Raw genomic sequence first — 19,043 nt, 5'->3', positions numbered from 1 at the left:
TGCTTTCAGTAGCAACCAAACAATAAATAGAAACAAAATAATTTGTTTTAAACGCTGACGCGCGGAGCGACAGCTTCAGCACACTATGGAACTTTCCGTTATAACCGTTCTGATCGCCCGCAAAAAACGCGCGTAACACTCATGCAAATTCGTATTTCGCTGCAAGTTGCAGTGTTACCCATTTATGAATAAAATCATATATTTATAATTGACGCTCGGCGCTGACGCCTGTAGCAATAACGAATTTCGCTAGGAGCGTCGTAGCTCGTGGTCCACACGGAGCGTTGAAATGGCGCGGGCGCGGGAAAAAAGTCGTTGAAAACCAAATAAAAAGATCCGGCAACAAGCGCATAGCAAAATTCGTGAGGTCCAATCGCTCTGTGGCCTTAGTTGGCATAGCGTCTGGCACGGTTTGCTAAGAGACATCTCTGTCGGTTCGAAGGAATTTTTGTAAGTGTTTGATCATTGTATTATTAATGATTATAACAAAACTAGTGGAGTAATTTCACAAAAGAAATAATTGAATATCATGGTGGTCAAACATTCTGACATTCAATAAACATTTAATAACAGATATTAAATTCTTTATTAACCGACTTCACTTTAAAAAAGGAGGAGGTTCTCAATTCGACTGTATGTTTTCTTTGTATGTATGTTACGCGATAACTCCGGTATTTGTGAACCGATTTTCATGATTCTTTTTTTGTTGGAAAGGGGGTACTTCCATAGTGGTTCCATTTCATTTTGAAGAAAATCATCCACCTCTAAGGGTGGCTGTTCACGCATGAAGATTCATTTTTATAAATAGCTCCTAAATTGTACTTAGGGAGCAATTATTTTAATGGTTGATTTTGCTATTTCTCCAATTCAAGGCGTTTTTCTTTCAATATACTTTGAGTAGTGAGAACCGATTTTTATTATCTCCAGTGTCAAGTCCTGTATAGTGGCGAATTTAAGGATATTTCAATAAAACTTAGCAAACAGACGTAATTCCACGTACTTTTGAGGTCGGGTTTTTTTAGTGTTCTGATATTATAAAAAAAATTTGTCAACCCTACGCACCGACCGGTGTGTAGGTATTGGCGTGCGAAACAGGAAGGACTAGCGCTACCTAGCTTATTATTATACTATTGCCATACCGCGTCGAAGCCGTCTATGGTTGCTTCATCAAACTTGATCGAAGCGCTATAGAAACGCGGCAGCCGCAGCAGCACCTTGAACGCGTTATTATACTGGACGCGTGTGCGTCAGCAATCTAAGGCCTTTGAATATATATCCGACTTACAATTTCAATGAGAACAGAGAAGCGCAGAGAAAGTTATCTTAATTACTGCCGCTATGTGTACATTGTGTACGTCTGCGGGACCAGCATGTCCACCCGGACTAAAAACGCTCTGCGCTCTCTTTCGGTTGTGTGTTGTGTTCGGTCAATAAATGTGGGAGGTATTTGAAATTATACATGTTAAATTTATTTATTTATTTATTTAATAGTTTATTGTACAGGAAAAATACAACAAGTCACAAAGAATACAAGCGAAATTAAAAACAAAAGGTTCTGCTTATTTCTAATAGAAATTTCTTCCTGCAGACCTAAATACAGGACACTATAACTAAAAGAACACATATGTGCACAACAAAACAAGGAAAAAAAAAAATAAAAATATTAAATTAATGTTAAAAATCAGTTTGTAGAAATTAAATTAAGAAGAGAGGATATTTTGCTAAATTGCATTGCGTTCACAGAAGTGATTAAAATATTGCTCGTTCCAGCGTGATTGAAATCATTTCGAAATACAAATTGTGAAAATTTTTTTACGTATCAATTTTTTTTATTGTATATAGGGTGCTAACAAATTAGGTATGGATACCACTAATTTCAGGCATCTTATTTTTATTTTCCCGATATTTCGGATCGGTTGCACGCTCCATGGTCACGGGGTTGACAGGACGGCGGCAGATGACAACTTTTTTTTAAATAAATAATTTCGCGATTTGTTGTGGCGTTACCATTGTCACTCACTTTTTCCCACAAACCACACTCCCTGTATTCACACGCGAAACTAAGAACCGGATTCCATGCATTGGACAATTTAAAACCATCGTTACGGTTAAATGTTTTGCACTTCGTGATCTTGATGGCTTCTCGCACCAACCGTGGTATGTAGTGACGTTCTGTCGACAGTACCTGGGTGCTATGCAACTCGATCCAGATCATTTTTATCATTTTTCAGATATGTCTGCTCTTTATTTATGTGCTCTAAATTAGTGATAATTATTTAGTGAATAACCACGAAAGCCTTAAAATCTATGTAGGTATGGATACTTTTAGAACGAAGCAATTACCTCATTATACCGGTTTGTAGATAGATAATCGTTAGTCTATTAAGTTTTTCGAGAAATTTAATAAAACAAGTTAATTACTAACGTATATAATAGTACTGATTATTTTATTACATTACACTAAAAACTATATACATCTTACTTCAAAATGATCGTGATGAGAGATAAGTAATTAACTGGAAAAGTGTTTGTACCTACTTTGTTAGCGCCATGTATATAAGGCAAATATTTTAGTCATTAACATCAACTCATTTAAACGTCCCACTGTTGGTCACGGGTCTCCTCTCAGGCGAGAGTTTAGGCTATTGTCCGCCGCGCTGGTCTTAAGCGGGTTGGGAACTTCACATGTTTTTCGAGGGTTGTGAACCATTTTTACGATGTTACTCTTCATCAAAAAGCTCATTGTAAATTTCAAATTAAATTAAATTTCGCATATAAGTTCTGAGAAAGTTTGTGATGAGAGCCCAGATTCGAACCCACGGCCTCTGCTTGAGAGTTGGTAGGTTAAATCACTAGGCTATCATGACTTTTTAGTACAAATTTGTAATTAATTTTTAGAGGTCTTTCAAGTTCGATGTTAAGAACTTGACCTCGGAGAAACGAGATTATTTTTTATAAAATATAAGTGCGCATTTGACCCTCATCTCATCTGATGGAAAGTGACGATGAGGTCGATGACGGAGCATGCACACCTAAATAATGCATGTTCACTCTCGCCTTGAAAAGTCCCAATTTATAACGTTCAGGGAACAAGTCTGCAGTCAGGGAATTCCACTCCATAGCCGTTCGGCATTTACATGTGGAAGCGTAACGCTTCCTGCGTATCTTTGGAGTATCCACAACATAGGGGTGGAACCCAAGCCTACACCTAGTCCCCCGGTGATGGAAAGGGCTAACTTTATGGGGGTGTTCAAGGCTTTGCAGCTTCGCCTCCACTAATTCCGAGTCACCCATAAGCCTCTTGGCACGATTGTCAATTGAATCCAAAGTGGCCAGTTGACATGTAGCAGAGCCATTCCAAAAGTGGCAGCAGTACTCCATGCACGACCGGACTTGTGCTTGGTACAGCTGAAGCAACTGAGATCTGATTATAATATAAAATACTTATATTTTTTTATCGTCACAAAATCGCAGAACCATCCCTACGAAAGGGTTGGAAAATTGGCTTCTAGTTATTTATGTATTATTACGGTCTATGATTTACCATCTAATTTCCATCAAATTCTACCCTTCTTTTTGCAAAATTTATTACAATATTGTCCCTTCTGAAGTGTATAAAATGACTATGTAAGGAGATTCTAACATATTATTATCGGTAACTTTGTGTGCAGTCAACAAACCGCTCCGTTTTAAACTTCGTATTTCAAATCAACTCTAAACTAGTTACGATGAAACCGGGCAAAGTTTAACATATGATGAATCCAAATAACATTTACTATGGTGAGAGCCATTTTAATACGGGAATGACATAACGTCTCCTCCATTCACAATGTTCATATTTACTAAACCATATTGTACAGAATATCCATATAAGTTTTTTTTATAATGCCCAGTGAGGGAATGAATAAGTTGTGCGCCGCCTTGTGGTAAGCGACACGCCTATTTTGGAGGACTTTAAAACGCAAAGATCTTAGGGTCACTGCCACTGCGCCCGTCACCTTGAGATATAAGTGGACAAGTCCCATGTGCCTGTAATTTCACCAGCCCCATTATCCTTCCCAACCGGAACGCAGTAATGCTCACATTACTGTTTGGCGGCAAAAAAGGTAAGGTGGCAATACTTCCCTGAACGATCTCTTTCACAAGAAGCATTACTGCTGCTGAAATTATTATGTTGTTATTAATAAGAGAGTTCTATTATACCTAAAAGTTATTTGGTACCATTTTAAAAACAGTTCCAGTTATTTTTTATGTCAGATGATATAATGTGTCCCGCGAGTGTGTGTGAATGTGAACTGCGAGTGGCAATTAAAAATCTACAGTTTTTGCAGACGAAGTTGCGAGCAAAGGCTAGTATTCAAATTTGACAAAGTATACGTCGGACACGTACATGATAGGGTTCGGTAGCCGTCAACGAATTTCGACGTACATAATTATGAGGGTTTTCTATAGGGTGTAACAGAAACATTCGACTCTATTCCGGCTGGTGATCGTGTTAAAGATAAAAAATAAAATAAAACCACAGAAAAAATTGTGGTCAACTACATTCGATTAATTTTGTGTAAATTGTTTTGTTTTCATTAAGATAACTGCGAACAGACAAATCGTATGTAAATATTATATTACTGGTGGGGTGATGGTATCAATCATCGACATTTTAAGGGAAATGTTTCTTTAAATTAGAAATAACTTTTTTGTTTTTCAACATATATCAATACTGATTAGTTTACTTGACAGATATAATCCTTAATAAAGATTATGTCGTACGGTTTCGTAAAAAAACCATAAATTGAATTTCTCTAAATCTCCAGTAATGAACACAAAAAATCCACTTATTAACTAATTAGAGTGTCGATTAGACCTCACTAATAATGAACACCCTGTAACTGACACGTACCAATAACAAATTTGTTACTATGATAGAAAATGTTGTCTAAAATCTTCATTTCTAATAGAAATGAATTAAAAAAGATGTCGAACAGTGGTGCTTGTCTGTCACTGGCGCTATCACCTTATATTTTTGTTACACCCTGTATAATGTCCTTTGTCCCAAAACCTACTTACAGTACATAATAATAAGGGTCCCCTTTTCTTGTTTGGCTAATGAAACTCCGGGGCCGTCCAAAAAAAAGGAACAATGGCTTAATAGTATTAGGAAGAACCTGACAAAGTGGCGTAAATTTTATTATCTACTTATTATAATGTTTTCGCACATAATGGTCGTTTTATGTATATAATTAACAAGATTATAAAAGATTTCTTGAACCAGTTATCCTTGAACAAAGTTGCGGTTTATGCTGAACTTATGATTATTACAAATTTCGGTGTTAAAGATCATGTTTAAAACATATTCTATGTCCTCTGTGGTCGAGTGGCGAGCACACTGGTTTTTAAGGCGTCGCCAACTGTGAGGTCCCGGGTTTGGTCCCCGCCCGGGTCAATGTAGAAAACAAACTTTTCTTTATTGTCTCGGGTCTGCGTGTTTGTGGTAACGTCGGTGTTTTCGATATCTATAACACAGGTGCTTTAGTTACTTACTTTGGAATCAGAGCAACGTTTGTGATCTTGTCTAATATTTATAGTTATTCTCATCATACTTGCATGTAAATAGTATGCTTGTATGCAGGCTGACTTAACTATAATGCCCCAAATAAAAGCCTTGGGCCCGTTTTCTTCTCCTTGCCTACCATGGCTGTAATGAGCAGAGAACTTGGCATTATAGTCAAGTTAGCCTGCATGCAATTATACTATTCACGTGCAAGTGTGATGAAAAACATTGTATGTTTCACGGGCGGTACGTGAATTATGAACTTCGACTTCGAAAGCTGACTTCTAATGGTCTCGTTTGTAATTCCTTATGACAAACTTCGGTGTTTTATTTACGTAAATTTTAACGAGTCTCTAGTGGACCCGGACTTGCGTATGGACTCGCTGGGGTTTGTGGTTAGCTGCAGAGACGGACATGTTTGTCAGCTCCGGTTGGGTGTGGCCGGGGCGTCTGTCTCGTGAGCAGCTAGCGCGTCTTAGTAGCGGTCTAGTTGAGGGCCTGAAGCGAGGAGACGCGTGGGGCACGTGTGTTGCCCTTTAAGTTGGAAGCTATGTCCGGACATTGTCGCGAGACAACCGACTGGCATCTCCGGCACTAGCCCGGAAAGCTAGTAGAGGATTAGCTAGATATCCTCCGGTCCCTCCAGTCGTTTAGGTTATTGGGAACTGGAGAGTCGTCGTTTTTTCGGCGTCGGGAAGTGAACGTGCTTTACAGCTCCGCCACCAATGAGGAGATTTGGTAGTGGACTCAGAGTCGACGGCTTAGTGGTGGCAACCGCTAGTTGTGCAATGCGCAACGGGAATCGAGCGTGCCTACAGCTGCGGTAGGTACCGGAGCTGTAGGCAGATAGGTTATCTGAAAAATAGGGAGAAACTGTACGTGCACCCGGAGCGCCTCACCCGAGGCACTAGCCTCTCGAAGAACCGGATGAAGTCAAGTGACAGTCTTCTGTGACAACCCTGTACACTGGCTGATCTGGGGTCAGAACCTGAACTTATAAGGTTTCTGTGCGTGCACAGGTTATAGTGCCGTTTTCGTATGCCCTCAAGGTCGGTAGGGAGGGTCACTATAATCAAAAGTAATGTAGAAAGATATGGGGCTGTCCCGGTGCGAAGTAACGCTTCACTTTGGAAAGGATATTTTTGTCAAATCTGTTGATTTATAGCACAGAACATGTTTGAGTATGGAACTAGGGACATAGAGGGGAATGATTTTGGGACATTATATATTATTACGTGTGGCGCACTATAAGTTTCCGAAATGAATAAGAAAAAAATACTATAAATGGTCACAAATGAATTTATTGTTTCTCAAAATATTCTCCGTTAGCGTTAATGCACTTTTTCATACGAATGAACCAATTTTGAAAACATTTATGCCACTCCTCCGTGACAATCTCAGAAACATATTTTTCATTTTCTTCGACAGCCTCTTCAGGTGATAAAAATCGTTGACCGCGTAATTGGTCCTTCATTTTTGGAAATAAATAAAAGTCACGAGGTACCGGGTCGGGACTGTACGCTGTACGGATAGCCCATAAGGTCAACGTTGCTCACCTTCAAAAATTCATTTGTCTGTCTGGCCGTGTGAGAACTGGCATTATCGTGGTGCAAGATGATACGGCGTTTACGGTTATTTTTACGTAGTTTGTCAGTAATTTCCGGCAAACAAATGGTCGTGTACCAATTACTATTCACGGTACAACGATTCTCCAAAGCAACAATAGCCACGTGTCCAGTTTTATTAAAGAAAGAAGCAATCATCCGCTTACTTTGCACGCTCGATTGCTGCTTTGTTTTGGGATCGTAACTATAAATCCATGTTTCGTCACCTGTTACTATGTCCCACACCAAATTTGACGCCCCTTCGTTGAATCTGGTAAGCATAGCATTGCACCAAGTGACGCGATCCGTTGTTTGAGCTCAGTGAAATTGTGTGGGATCCACCGAGAGCACAGCTTTTTCACACCCAAATGTTTCTGTAGTATTGATTGTATTTAACTCATGTCCATGCCTACAGATGCCCGAATCTCACGGTATGTCACTTGCCTGTCTGTTTTGATCATACGGCGCACAGCATCGATGTTTTTGTTGTTCACAGCAATGGACGGGCGACCATCACGTAATTCGTCACTGAGATTCACACGACCGCGTTTGAATTCTGTAAACCAGCTATAAAAAGTCGTCTTGCATGGTGCTTCATCGCCAAAAGCAGGTTGAAGCCGAGCGAAGCTCCGCTGAGCTGTTAAATTACACTTAAAGTCATAAAAAATCATACTACGACAATTTTCACGAGTTGAATCCATGGTGATGTAGACAACAATTTCTAAAATGACGCCACAATGTAAACAGAAGCGATAGTCAGATGAAACAAACTGTATTCTACAGCCAAAGAGTTCCATTTTCAAATGTTTGTAATTACTTTTTAGATATTGTTTATGTAAGTGGCCAGTTCCGGAAACTTATAGTGCGATCTATGTATTATTTTTATTTAATTAATTAATTTATTTTATTTATTTCAGCCACATAACACATATAATATATACCTTAAAGACTAAAAACATACAATATAAAATACACTATTTTTAACTATACGAATTGCCCTTGTCGGCAAAGTGTAAGTTGTGACAGGTGAACGGCCGCGGAACCGCCGATATAAGACACCCTTTGGCCAAAATTCTTCATTCATGAAGGTCGACAGATGTTCGGTCGGTACTCTCACCACAAACGAAATTTACGTTGTGGCGGGACTCCATCCGCTCGACCCTCAGACTTCGTGGAGTAATGCAGCCGCGATAGGTACAGCAGCGTCGTAGGTGTGGCCGGACGCAGCAGGAAGTTCGGTGCTGTGCCACATTGGTTACGGCTGGTGGGCTTCCTCTTCTTCTTCTTCTCTACTTTTGTGAAGCCGTCCTCGTCGCACCGACTTGCCTCTGTGGTTTTACAACTTCAGAGACTGGCACACGGGGATTACTTTTTCCCTTAGTAGATTGCCGCCTTCGTGTTTCAAAGTGGCGGGTCGGCTACTTGTAGCGGCTACAGCGGCGTATGCATGTGTAGGGGTTGACGTGCGTACGCGTGACGTTTCCGCCGAGGCGGAGGGACGGGCAGCGGAGCGCGGTGCATCACGGTCAGTGGCAGCGATCGGTGCATTCGAATGTGCCGATTCGACACTGCAAATGGATGCATTTTGCAGTGCCACACGACGCATGTTCACATTAGAGGCTTCTGGGGACATACATAACGAAGCAGCGTTGCTTAATAACGCAACTTGGGCACGCAGCTCACTTACGGTGTTATGCGGAACCTCTAATTTACATTGTAATTCGACTTCAAGGACGAAATGTCCTTCAGCAGCCTAGTGACATCAACGTGGTCAAACGTGAGTGGGGGCAGCTTGTGCAACTGCTTCGCCACGAATGTGGGCACGTCGTCCGGGTCAGTCTTCTTCAGGAGTGTGATGATATCCTGGAGACTCTTCACGCCTTCATCCCTCCGGCGAGATGGCATCTGTTCGGCTTTACCGAGGCTCTGGATCACAGCATCTTGCCACTGCAAATCTCATTCTTATTGAAATTCGATTTGCAGATCTACACAATGCTGACTTCGTCCATGGTGTCGATGGCATGTTGAATAAACGTCAGGACCTCATGGGCAATGAGTTGCTGGGAACCCATTGTCAATTACGCGCAGCGGTCTGTGCCGCGCGAGACGCGAGTTATAATTAATAATTAACTCACTGCGTAGTGGAGCGTCCGTTTCCGAACGCGCATAAATTTAAATACAATAATCAATATTTTATGTAGCCATTAGCAGCAATTGCTTTTAATTATTAATTTTAAGGCAAGAAACAATTACTTGTTTTTATAAACCTCAAGGACAAGAATTATGAGATCTTGTAAGAATTATCCATTAATATTTTTCTTATATTTGGCTGTATGGACTCAACTACTTGCGTCTGTGAAATTAAAGTTAATAAACTCTTTTTTGCGACGTCTGATTTTTATGAATATTAACTAAATTCGGAATATTACATAAATCTTTTATACTTTTTGTCACCGTTTTGATAACTGAACATCATTTAGGCAATAAACCGAATTTATTGTATTAATATAAACTCAAGGCGTTATATTGATATAAAATCAGAAACAATAGATTTGGCTTTTGACCTTTGCATCTTGACATTGACATTTTCTTTCTAGATATGGGTCGCGACAGGTTCATTCAATATCAAAACAATAGCGGCTCCAAAATACCAATAGCGGTTTCTGAAACTATTTCTGCCGCCAAGCAATAATGCGGGCATTACTGCATTCCAGTTTTGAAGGGTAAGGGTGCTGGTAAAATTACATGGGAGTTGTCAACGTATGTCAGTAGTAGTAGGATAGTGTGCCATAAATCTTTGCAATTTAATGCTCGGAGGGGCACTGCAACTGTTACGGACACGCGTCTCGCATACCACCACAAATAAAGAAGAATAAGCGCCATCTCTTAGTTACTTTATTGTCTAATTTAGATGCGTGCTCCTTAGAATAATAACGCGTAGAATGATAGTTACATATCAAACGAACTGTCACAAGTGAGGCAAAAATCAAATTCATGTATTCAGTTTTAGTAGTAGGTTAATTTTCGGTTTTAGTGAATATTTATATAAAAATACAAGTTGAAACGCGTTACTTTCTTGTGGAATGTGATGTTAGTATCTATTTTATGTTTGTCTGACGTATTTTTATACTCATTTACAGCACATTTCGTCATTTTTAGCTAAAATTCTTGATCTGTTTGCGGTGCAAGTTGACCTTGAGCACTGAAGGCCCGCCCGCTTGTGTAGGCCCTTTGGGCGCGCTTTAATTTGCCTCAGCGTGTGCGGACTAGGTTTCTATGCGTTATTATTCTAAGGCGTACTCAATCAATTTTCAATAGCAAACGTATTCACATCAACTTCATGTTCCAAACAAAACACTATCAATAGTCATAGTGTTTTGTTTTGTTGTTGAATTTTGTTAAAGAGTATCAGTACCGTAGTACCGTAGACAGAAGTGACAGTCTATATATGTATATGTCAGTCCTGATGTAATGAACTTGGCAAGCAGATAATATTAAGTGTTTACCAATGATATTTATCTATAGTTGGGGATTTAACCTAATGTCCCTGGCAAAGTCGCTATTAGTTGCAAACAGGGATAGTGGCAAACATCTTTAGACCATGCAGACCTACTCTTTTATTATATTTTTTTATTCATATTATCACTACTCTGTTATTGTGTAGTCAGAACACTCTGTTGCTTATTAATCTATGATATTGAAGTGTTGTGCCTTTACCGCACATCAGCGAAACACAGCGTGTGTATGGAACGCCGCTCAAGAACGCTAGTACAACGTAGATGTCGTTTGGTTTTAAACAATTTCAAAGAAGTTACGAAAATTGGTGCTGGCGAAAATACAGCCACTTGGGTCGTGTCAACTTTTTGCCTCTGTAGGACGGGCACAGTGCCTCTCAGGCTGCCACATAGGCTTACTACTACGCAAAAAAACTACTTAAATCAACTAAAGCAGCATTTTTGTTATAATTGTCGCCGCCGGGCATGTTACAAAGAAACACTCTTACAATTTTATTCTGTAATTTTGCTTATTCTTTTGTACAATTAAAACCAGTGAGCTGCTTTTAAGGGTTTTAATTTGGCTTTTGTTTTTTTAACCATTTGCATGAGAAAATTGGAAAAAACAATAAACAAAACGAAAGCGATCGCAGCGCACGTAGGAGACAAAACTGCGTTAATTGAGTTTTAGGACGTATTCCGATTACGTAACGTAACGTTTTATTTATCGTTGGACCACTGTCGCATCTAGCTTGTTCCCATATCATGATTATCTGTCGTGACTGTGTTGTGGACGTTTATTTTATCGTTGAACGATTGACATGTCTAGCTGTTCACACTAGATCGTAACGACAATTTATCGGTTCACCGCAGCCGCCTGTCGTTCGCACGACTGAATCGTTTGAAGCTGCGATTATCTGTTGTCACATTTTTATTGTGACTTTTATTTATCGTCTGACGACTGCCACGACAGTTTGTCGTCGTAACGGCAAAAAAGTCGTAAACGACAGTTCATCGTGTTGTTCTATGTGTGAACAACTTCATTTAAATATACAAGCCAAAACTAACTAAGTGATGCAAATTGTAGCCACTACGTGACGCTAGAGACACGCGGGTGACATTTTCGGTATTTGGTATTTGGCAGCGAGCAACGACAACACATCGTAAAACCGAAGACTACCGACAGTTTCCGAATATCGGTTACCGATAGTTTTAGTTTTTGGTATGACATAGTGAAACAAAACTTTGCGCACTGCATCCAATTCTTATTCGTTCCGAACCCGAGACTATATAAATCTAGGAAACTCGGACCTACTTTGGATGTAGGGCACAAACGCTCTAAAGGTTATATAAACAGGTTCTTTGTATTTGGATGACAAAATTCATGGTGATGACCCGTTTGTGGTAGTCTTGATTTATTTGAAATAAATACAGTAAATAATAAATATGTACAGATGTTTACTTGCAAAAAGCAATTCCTAGAATTTCTTAATCATTCTTCTCAGGGGAATCTGCCTTATGAATGAGTCGTAGAGTTTATTCAATGTGCCGATTGAAGGTGTATTTCGCTTACCTATGAAATAAAGATTAACGACTTTGTATTTGAGTTTGGTAACCTGATCTAATCTCGTGTATCTTAGGACACAGTAATTTTCTTGCAACTACTTTCCAAGTTATTCTGGTCAATTTACAAATTAAGCTAGAATAAAACTGCTACGTACGGGATTACATTATCTAGTTTTAAAAGACGCTGAGTTTCAAAGTTCCTATTTCCTTCATAACTAATGTAAAGGCTTGATTTCAGGCTGGTATTGAGTAGATTCAATAATAAAATGGTACCAAAGTAAAATTGTGAAGTATTTATTCCGCCATCGTGTAATGGTGTACACGCGGGATTTTAACAATGTTTTGTTGTGTTGTGTTGGTATAGTATGACTAACGTATTAACGCCAACTTAAGGCGAGTCCACAGAAGAAGCAGGAAAAGCTGTTTTGCTAGATCAAATGGTTTAGGTATTTACTATTGAATAACGGTCTTACAAAAAATATACTATACACCTAAGAATATTATCTAAAGAATATGTTAATGTGTTACACGATAGGATGTACTTTATTCGATCATATAAAATCCTAAAAACAGACTAAAATAAAAATCTAAAACGAATTATTTAAGAATAAATTATCTAACATTGTAAATAATTTTTATATGGAGATATTTCTCTTTACATACTACAGAGAACCTGTTAAATTTTGATTTTTAACTGGAGCCCTGTTAGTCATTAAATAAACATTTATGGCAAAATTTGCAAATTGCCCAGCGGTCTAACGACACGGCGCGCCCCACTGCCCCGTCAGTCGCCATCGGGCGCTTGTCGACATCGGATCTGTGTCATATTTCCTCCGTCTGTTCTTATTTTATTGATATAAAATCACAGCGTGCGGATTACGGGAAGCGAGGTGCGACCCCCACGCTTCATCTTAAATCTAGGCTCACGTTGAAATACCTCGCTTTGCGTTTTAAAATACATTTGAACTACAAAATACAAAGATTATTTATTAATAGTAGTTTATGCGACCGTTACATAATGAAAGTCATTAAAACACGAGTGTGTTAATGCCTAATTATGTACAGTTACATACACTGCTTTATCTATACACATATTATAAACTCTATATGATGTGTTCAGGAACCGCATGTTACGGCTGACGAAATTGCGGCAAATAAAAACTTTTCTAAAGCACGTCACGCAACTGTAGTTTTTTTAAATTCATAGACAAACTAGAGTTGGTAAAATATCATATCGTTCGATATCAAGTAACGTGTGAAATTTGTCAAAATAACAATTTTACTATTGACGTTTCATTTCGAATAGAGCTTCATCTCGACTCGACTGATATTAGAATTGAGGTCGAACCAAATTGTTTTGTTTTTCAGAGATGTTCGAAATTTGAATGTAATAATAAAATCCATTGACTTACAAATAAATGGACGACGGGTCTAATACAAAAACCACGAAAAAAATGTCCCAAGTCAACCTATTCGAAATTTAAATTGTTATGTCATCGCAGTATCGCGCTGTCCGTAGAACAAATGAAGACTAAAGCGGAGTGTCGCGCTCTGTATACGATTTTAGCGCCTTACAAGTGCGGACACTTTTTAGCGTGGACCCGACGTCCATATAATTGTAAGTCAATGATAAAATCGAATTTGATGATAATATGAAGCAATAATAACATTTTCACAGTTAAGAAATTTGTTCTAACAAAACAGTTTATCTTTATGCTGGTCGCAATTTGCAGTTTTTGCACACATCATAGAGGATTTATTATATGTATGTAGATAAAAGAATTTACTTTGATTAAGATCTTATTCTCGCTTATCATATAAAAAAGCACAAGTGGTCTATTCTATGCGATCGGAATTCGCAAGTCAGTGGTCAGTGGTCATAGTAAATGAACGATGATCATTTATGATGTCACTCCACCCACTCGTTAAGCATGGATAAAAACTGGTAGAATCCGGTTAAGTATGACTCAATGTAAATTAAAGTTAATTCAATTTTATCACATTAAAAATTGCTTTAAAATTAGCAAACGCCCATACATTTCCAGTTCATAATTCATTATTACACAAACACATTGTATAAATAGACGCAATAGTTGCTGAGGTCGAAATACATAAAAAAGTACAAATACTTAAATAATAACAAATTCATGTCAAGATTATATATAAAAAAAGTCATGAAGTATAACGCAAATAAAATGTCAGTAGGTAAGTAAGTAATTTTTTTTTATAATTTCAAGTGACGAGACGAACAAGTCGTACGTCTGATGGTAAGCAACACGGCTGTTCGTAACAATTGCTGTGCTACACAGAGCTTTAAATCGCAAAGATCTGAGGCGCACTGCCACTGCGCCTGTCACCCTGAGACATAAGTTGACAAGTCCTACGTGACTGTAATTTTACCAGCACCCTTACCCTTCAAAACCGAAACGCAGAAATAGGTAAGGTGGCAGTACTTCCCTGGACGAACTCTTTCACAAGGAGCTCTACTGCTACGAAAATTATAACATTGTAATACAGCTGGACTTGAATACTGCTGGGTCTGGTCAACGATTCGAGGTAGTTCATGAACCACCATACACGCTCCAAAATCAACAATATGCGAAAATGGATTTCTTAATTTTTTTTTATAATACCAGTGTTCGTGTTAGAGCTTACAAAATATTTATTTACTATTTCACTTATTTATTTATAGTCTTATTTTATACATTCTTATATATAGATCATACATAATATATAGATAAGTTAGTTACTACAATTGTCAATGTACTGGTACATATTTCAAAATAACAAGTATCTTCCAAGGGGTGGAGTCCTGGTGACCTGAAATACAAATCATACGTCTAGTTTAGGCACCAGTCTCCCACAGTATAATTTATTGTTTTATATATTTTATTTTGGATATTATGCCAATGTATTTTGTATATTGTGGTGAGAAAAATAAACTTATCATTATTATTATTATTATTATTATTATTATTCATTTTATTATATATTTTATATTTATTAGTGTGTGATCATTTATTTAATATTATGTACTCGTGTGTACGTTTGATATAATAAATTTATTCTTTAATTATTGAGTAGGTATGTAGCATTCAATTTCCTGACTTATTAGATTTTATTACCGATCCAGGAGCCTACTTTCATTTCAATTATTCAAAATGCTGGAAGAAATCCCTTTATGGGATTAGCTCGCTTTTGTACAATAACGTCCTATTTCTTTGTTGAAAAATTTGTAATTTGTTTTTGTTGAACAATAAAGTGTTTACATACATATAAGTGACAGGACGCACAAGTCGTGCGCCTGGTGGTAAGCGGCACGCTTATCCATAACAGATGAAGTGCCACTCACATAAGCTGACAAGTCTCAAGTGCCTGTAATTTCAGCAGCACCCTTACCCTTCCAAATTGGTAAATGCTCACGTTACTGCTTGGTTGCAGAAATAGATAAAGTTGCAGTTGCAGTACTTCCCTGGACAAACTCTTTGTCAAACAAGGAGCTCTACTGCTACTAATTGATTGAAATTGATTTCAAAGTGCATACAAACAATACTATTGAACGGCGCGTCTCTTTGAAATATCCTCTGAGGCACAAAACCTTAATGTCTATTTTTTTATGGTTTAAATTAAATGGTTTATAACTTTACACTGAGAGAGTTATGTCACTGGATCATCACTAACGCGTTGTTGGAAAGAAAAGTTTGCCCGAGAGCTATTGCTATAGGCTGACGTGTGTTCTTCACTTTAGTTCCCCATTTGAACAGTGTATTTATTGTACCGAGATTATATTAAAAACTAGACAAGTTTAAAAAATAGATGATTGATTGGCACTTATAATTTCAATAGAATTAACGTGCCTACGCAACTTTATTAGGTTTTTAAAAGTTAACATAAACAAAATTCTCATTTAATTATTTCCTTAACAAGCTGACTAATGCTAACCATAATGTACGCAAAAAACTGACAAGACAGATTCAAATAGTACCGTAATGAGTTTACATATATAATAACAACTTGTTTGAACAGTTTAAGTGGACGATGCCTGGTTTTAAAATTAATGTGGTTGTAAAATAAAGGGGACCTTTTCATATCAGAAAAGCACAAGATAAATTTATTACTCTTCTGAACGGTATGATTGTTGATTTTAAAGACGTATTTTTTGATACCATGCGACGGGACGGACAAGTCGTGCGCCTGGTGGTAAGGGACGCTTACCCATATGACGGTGCGACCTCTTTCACCGTCATCCTGCCTTTTTATCTCCCTTTAATCTGGATCCTGGCCACCTACTTTGAAATTTTGAATCGTCTTAAATTCCTTTTTCTTTTTCGTCATTTACTTTTCTTCTTTACATCGCCACTCTCTACAAAATTTCCGAAGCGAGCTTACGTGCTCGACTTCACTTGAAATTCTGAATAGTTAAATCATGTAACGTAGGTAACTGCTTATAAAGAATAGTATTTCTAGAAATTACTGGCCCTTTTGGGGGTAAGATCCTTTTTTACCATGACTTATATTTAAGTTTACCCCATTTTTATACGATTTACCTGCTTTTACGTTATAATTGGTTTTTTTTATTGTCTTTACGCCTTTACTTTACCCGTCCTTGTCCCTTCCTGTACTCTTTCTTTATTTCTAATATAAAATTTTGGACCGACCCTTCTATTTAATTACGCGAGTCCTGCATGACACCCCTAACAATTGCTATGCAGAGTTTAAATTTCAAATATCTGAGAGGCAGTAACAATTTACTGCGCTGACCCTGAGGTATAAGTTGACAAGACACATGCGCCTGTAATTTTACCAGCACCCTTATTCTTCAAAACCGGAACACAATAATGGTCACATTACTGCTTGGCGGCAGAAATAGGCAAGGTGGCAGTACTTCCCTGAACGAACCCATTCACAAGGAGCTCCAATTCTACTAAGTAATGTGCTAATTCAAACATACGATCATCTCTTTAATGGTACATTGTCGCCTGTAAAATATTCCAGACCTGGGTGCAATGTGCAGGCACGCAATCTATCAGCAGGTCACTAAATGACCTGCTGATAGATTGCGTGATAGGTACTATCAACAAAATTGAAACCTTTCCAGTTTCAAAACAATGTTGTTTGCTAACGGAGTTTGGACGTAGCCTTTGACTTTGTTATATAAAGCCGTTTTCTTTATGTGAAAACTTTTTGTTAATGATTATTGGGGATGGAATCAATGAAACCACGACTTTCACTTTTTTACTTTTCAAAAGGAGGCGACTTTCCTCCGACTTTTCCAAATTTTATGATATTATTACAAAATGTTTATAGCCTTCTGATCTAGGCGAGTCGATCGATTTTCTTTGCTTTCTATTGAATAGCAAATAATCGCATTGAAATATATCGATACAAAAAAAACGTTAGATCGTATATACTTGAATCGATTTTCAAAAAAAGAATCATCAAAATCGGTAAGTAAAAAAAAACATACAGTCGAATTGAGAACCTCCTCCTTTTTTGAAGTCGGTTAAAAAAATTGAAATTTATAATTAATATGGAATGATACCAAATTCCATATTCGCCGCTCCGCACAGGATTTTGGGCAGAAATAGGTTAAAACCTGGCACTTAGTGTAAATACCCGGCTCGATTGGGTTTTAACCCACTGCCCATCTCTGCATATTATATCTATGTGTTGTTAAATAACGTAAATATTTAGTTTACTTAACTTAGTGCGTCATCTACAATAATAAAAATATGATCTACCTCTCAAACGCCATTGGTTGACAAAACAAGCCGCCCACCCGGCCGCTACCGACCGCCACCGCCGCCGTTACCTGCACGCAAAAAGAGTAGTGACGCGTCATTATTCCTCACAGTACTTACACTGCTTCATAATCACGACGTCTCAAGTACACCAGGTGGGTTATATGCTGATAAAAAAGGTTATTTTTCCTAAACGAAACTTCTTAACGAGGCATTATGATAATTATAACCAAAAATTTTTGTTTATTTAGTTCAATGATTTTAATCATAACACTGCGATTTGTGATGGATGTCATAAAAGCCCAAGAGCCCTTTTCTCTGGCAATGCTGCAATTGTTTTCAATTTAAGTCATTCAGCCGTGACTAGCGATAGTTAACGGGTTTCCATGGAAAGTCAGTGCCAACGCCATGACCGCAGTTAAATTGGTCATAGTACAAAAAATTCACGGTAGACTTTTCCGTCAAAGTTAGATTGAACTGCAAAAATGGGATTACAACGGATCTTAATATCAAACTTTGACGTTGACTTAAATTGATATTTAATTATTTTCACGCAGTAAATCTTTCCTTTATGTTGACATTTCGGAAGAGACCTGCTTTGAAAATGTCCTCCTATGGAAAGAATTAATAATTATGCCGTAGTAGCTTAGGGGGAAGATGGGTTTTATCTTCAATTGAAAGGTCGATGGTTCAATTCCCAGTGGCGACATGGACATATGGCTTTAACTTCTAAATGAAGTACATTTACGAATGTTTAGTAAAAAAACAAAGATTAGAAGCCTGGAGATCCATGGCCAGCAAAGGGACGCATAACGGGTGGGTGGATAAACGATGACCATGATGGAAATATTTTTTTCATGATACCAAGTGACAGGAGGAATACGTTGTGCACTTGATGGTAAGTGACACGCCTATCCAAAACAGTTGCGGTGCCATTCAGAGCTTTAAACTGCAGTGTTCTGAGGGGCACTGCCACTGCGCCTGTCAGCCTCAGGCATAAATTGATAAGTCCCACGTACCAGTAATTTCACCAACACTTCAAAACCGGAACGCAGTAATGCTCACATTACTGCTTGGCGGCAGAAATAGG

General features: G+C 38.1%; 1 protein-coding gene across 1 annotated transcript in view; it reads right to left on the bottom strand.

The window, feature by feature from the left end:
• The window catches only part of LOC113226516 (hemicentin-2-like), a 119,108-nt gene extending 101,097 nt beyond the window's left edge, over positions 1-18,011 (bottom strand). Inside the window, exon 1 of the mRNA XM_026459162.1 lies at positions 17,954-18,011. The gene's annotated coding sequence lies outside the window, so the exon portion shown is untranslated. The remainder of the gene's footprint in view (positions 1-17,953) is intronic.
• Positions 18,012-19,043: the final 1,032 nt, after the last annotated feature.

Source organism: Hyposmocoma kahamanoa, unplaced genomic scaffold (genome assembly GCF_003589595.1).
Source record: "Hyposmocoma kahamanoa isolate Upper Pololo Valley unplaced genomic scaffold, ASM358959v1 192, whole genome shotgun sequence".
Lineage (NCBI taxonomy): Eukaryota > Metazoa > Arthropoda > Insecta > Lepidoptera > Cosmopterigidae > Hyposmocoma > Hyposmocoma kahamanoa.
The sequence above is the reverse complement of the archived record's forward strand: the minus strand, read 5'-3'. Positions and strand labels throughout refer to the sequence as shown.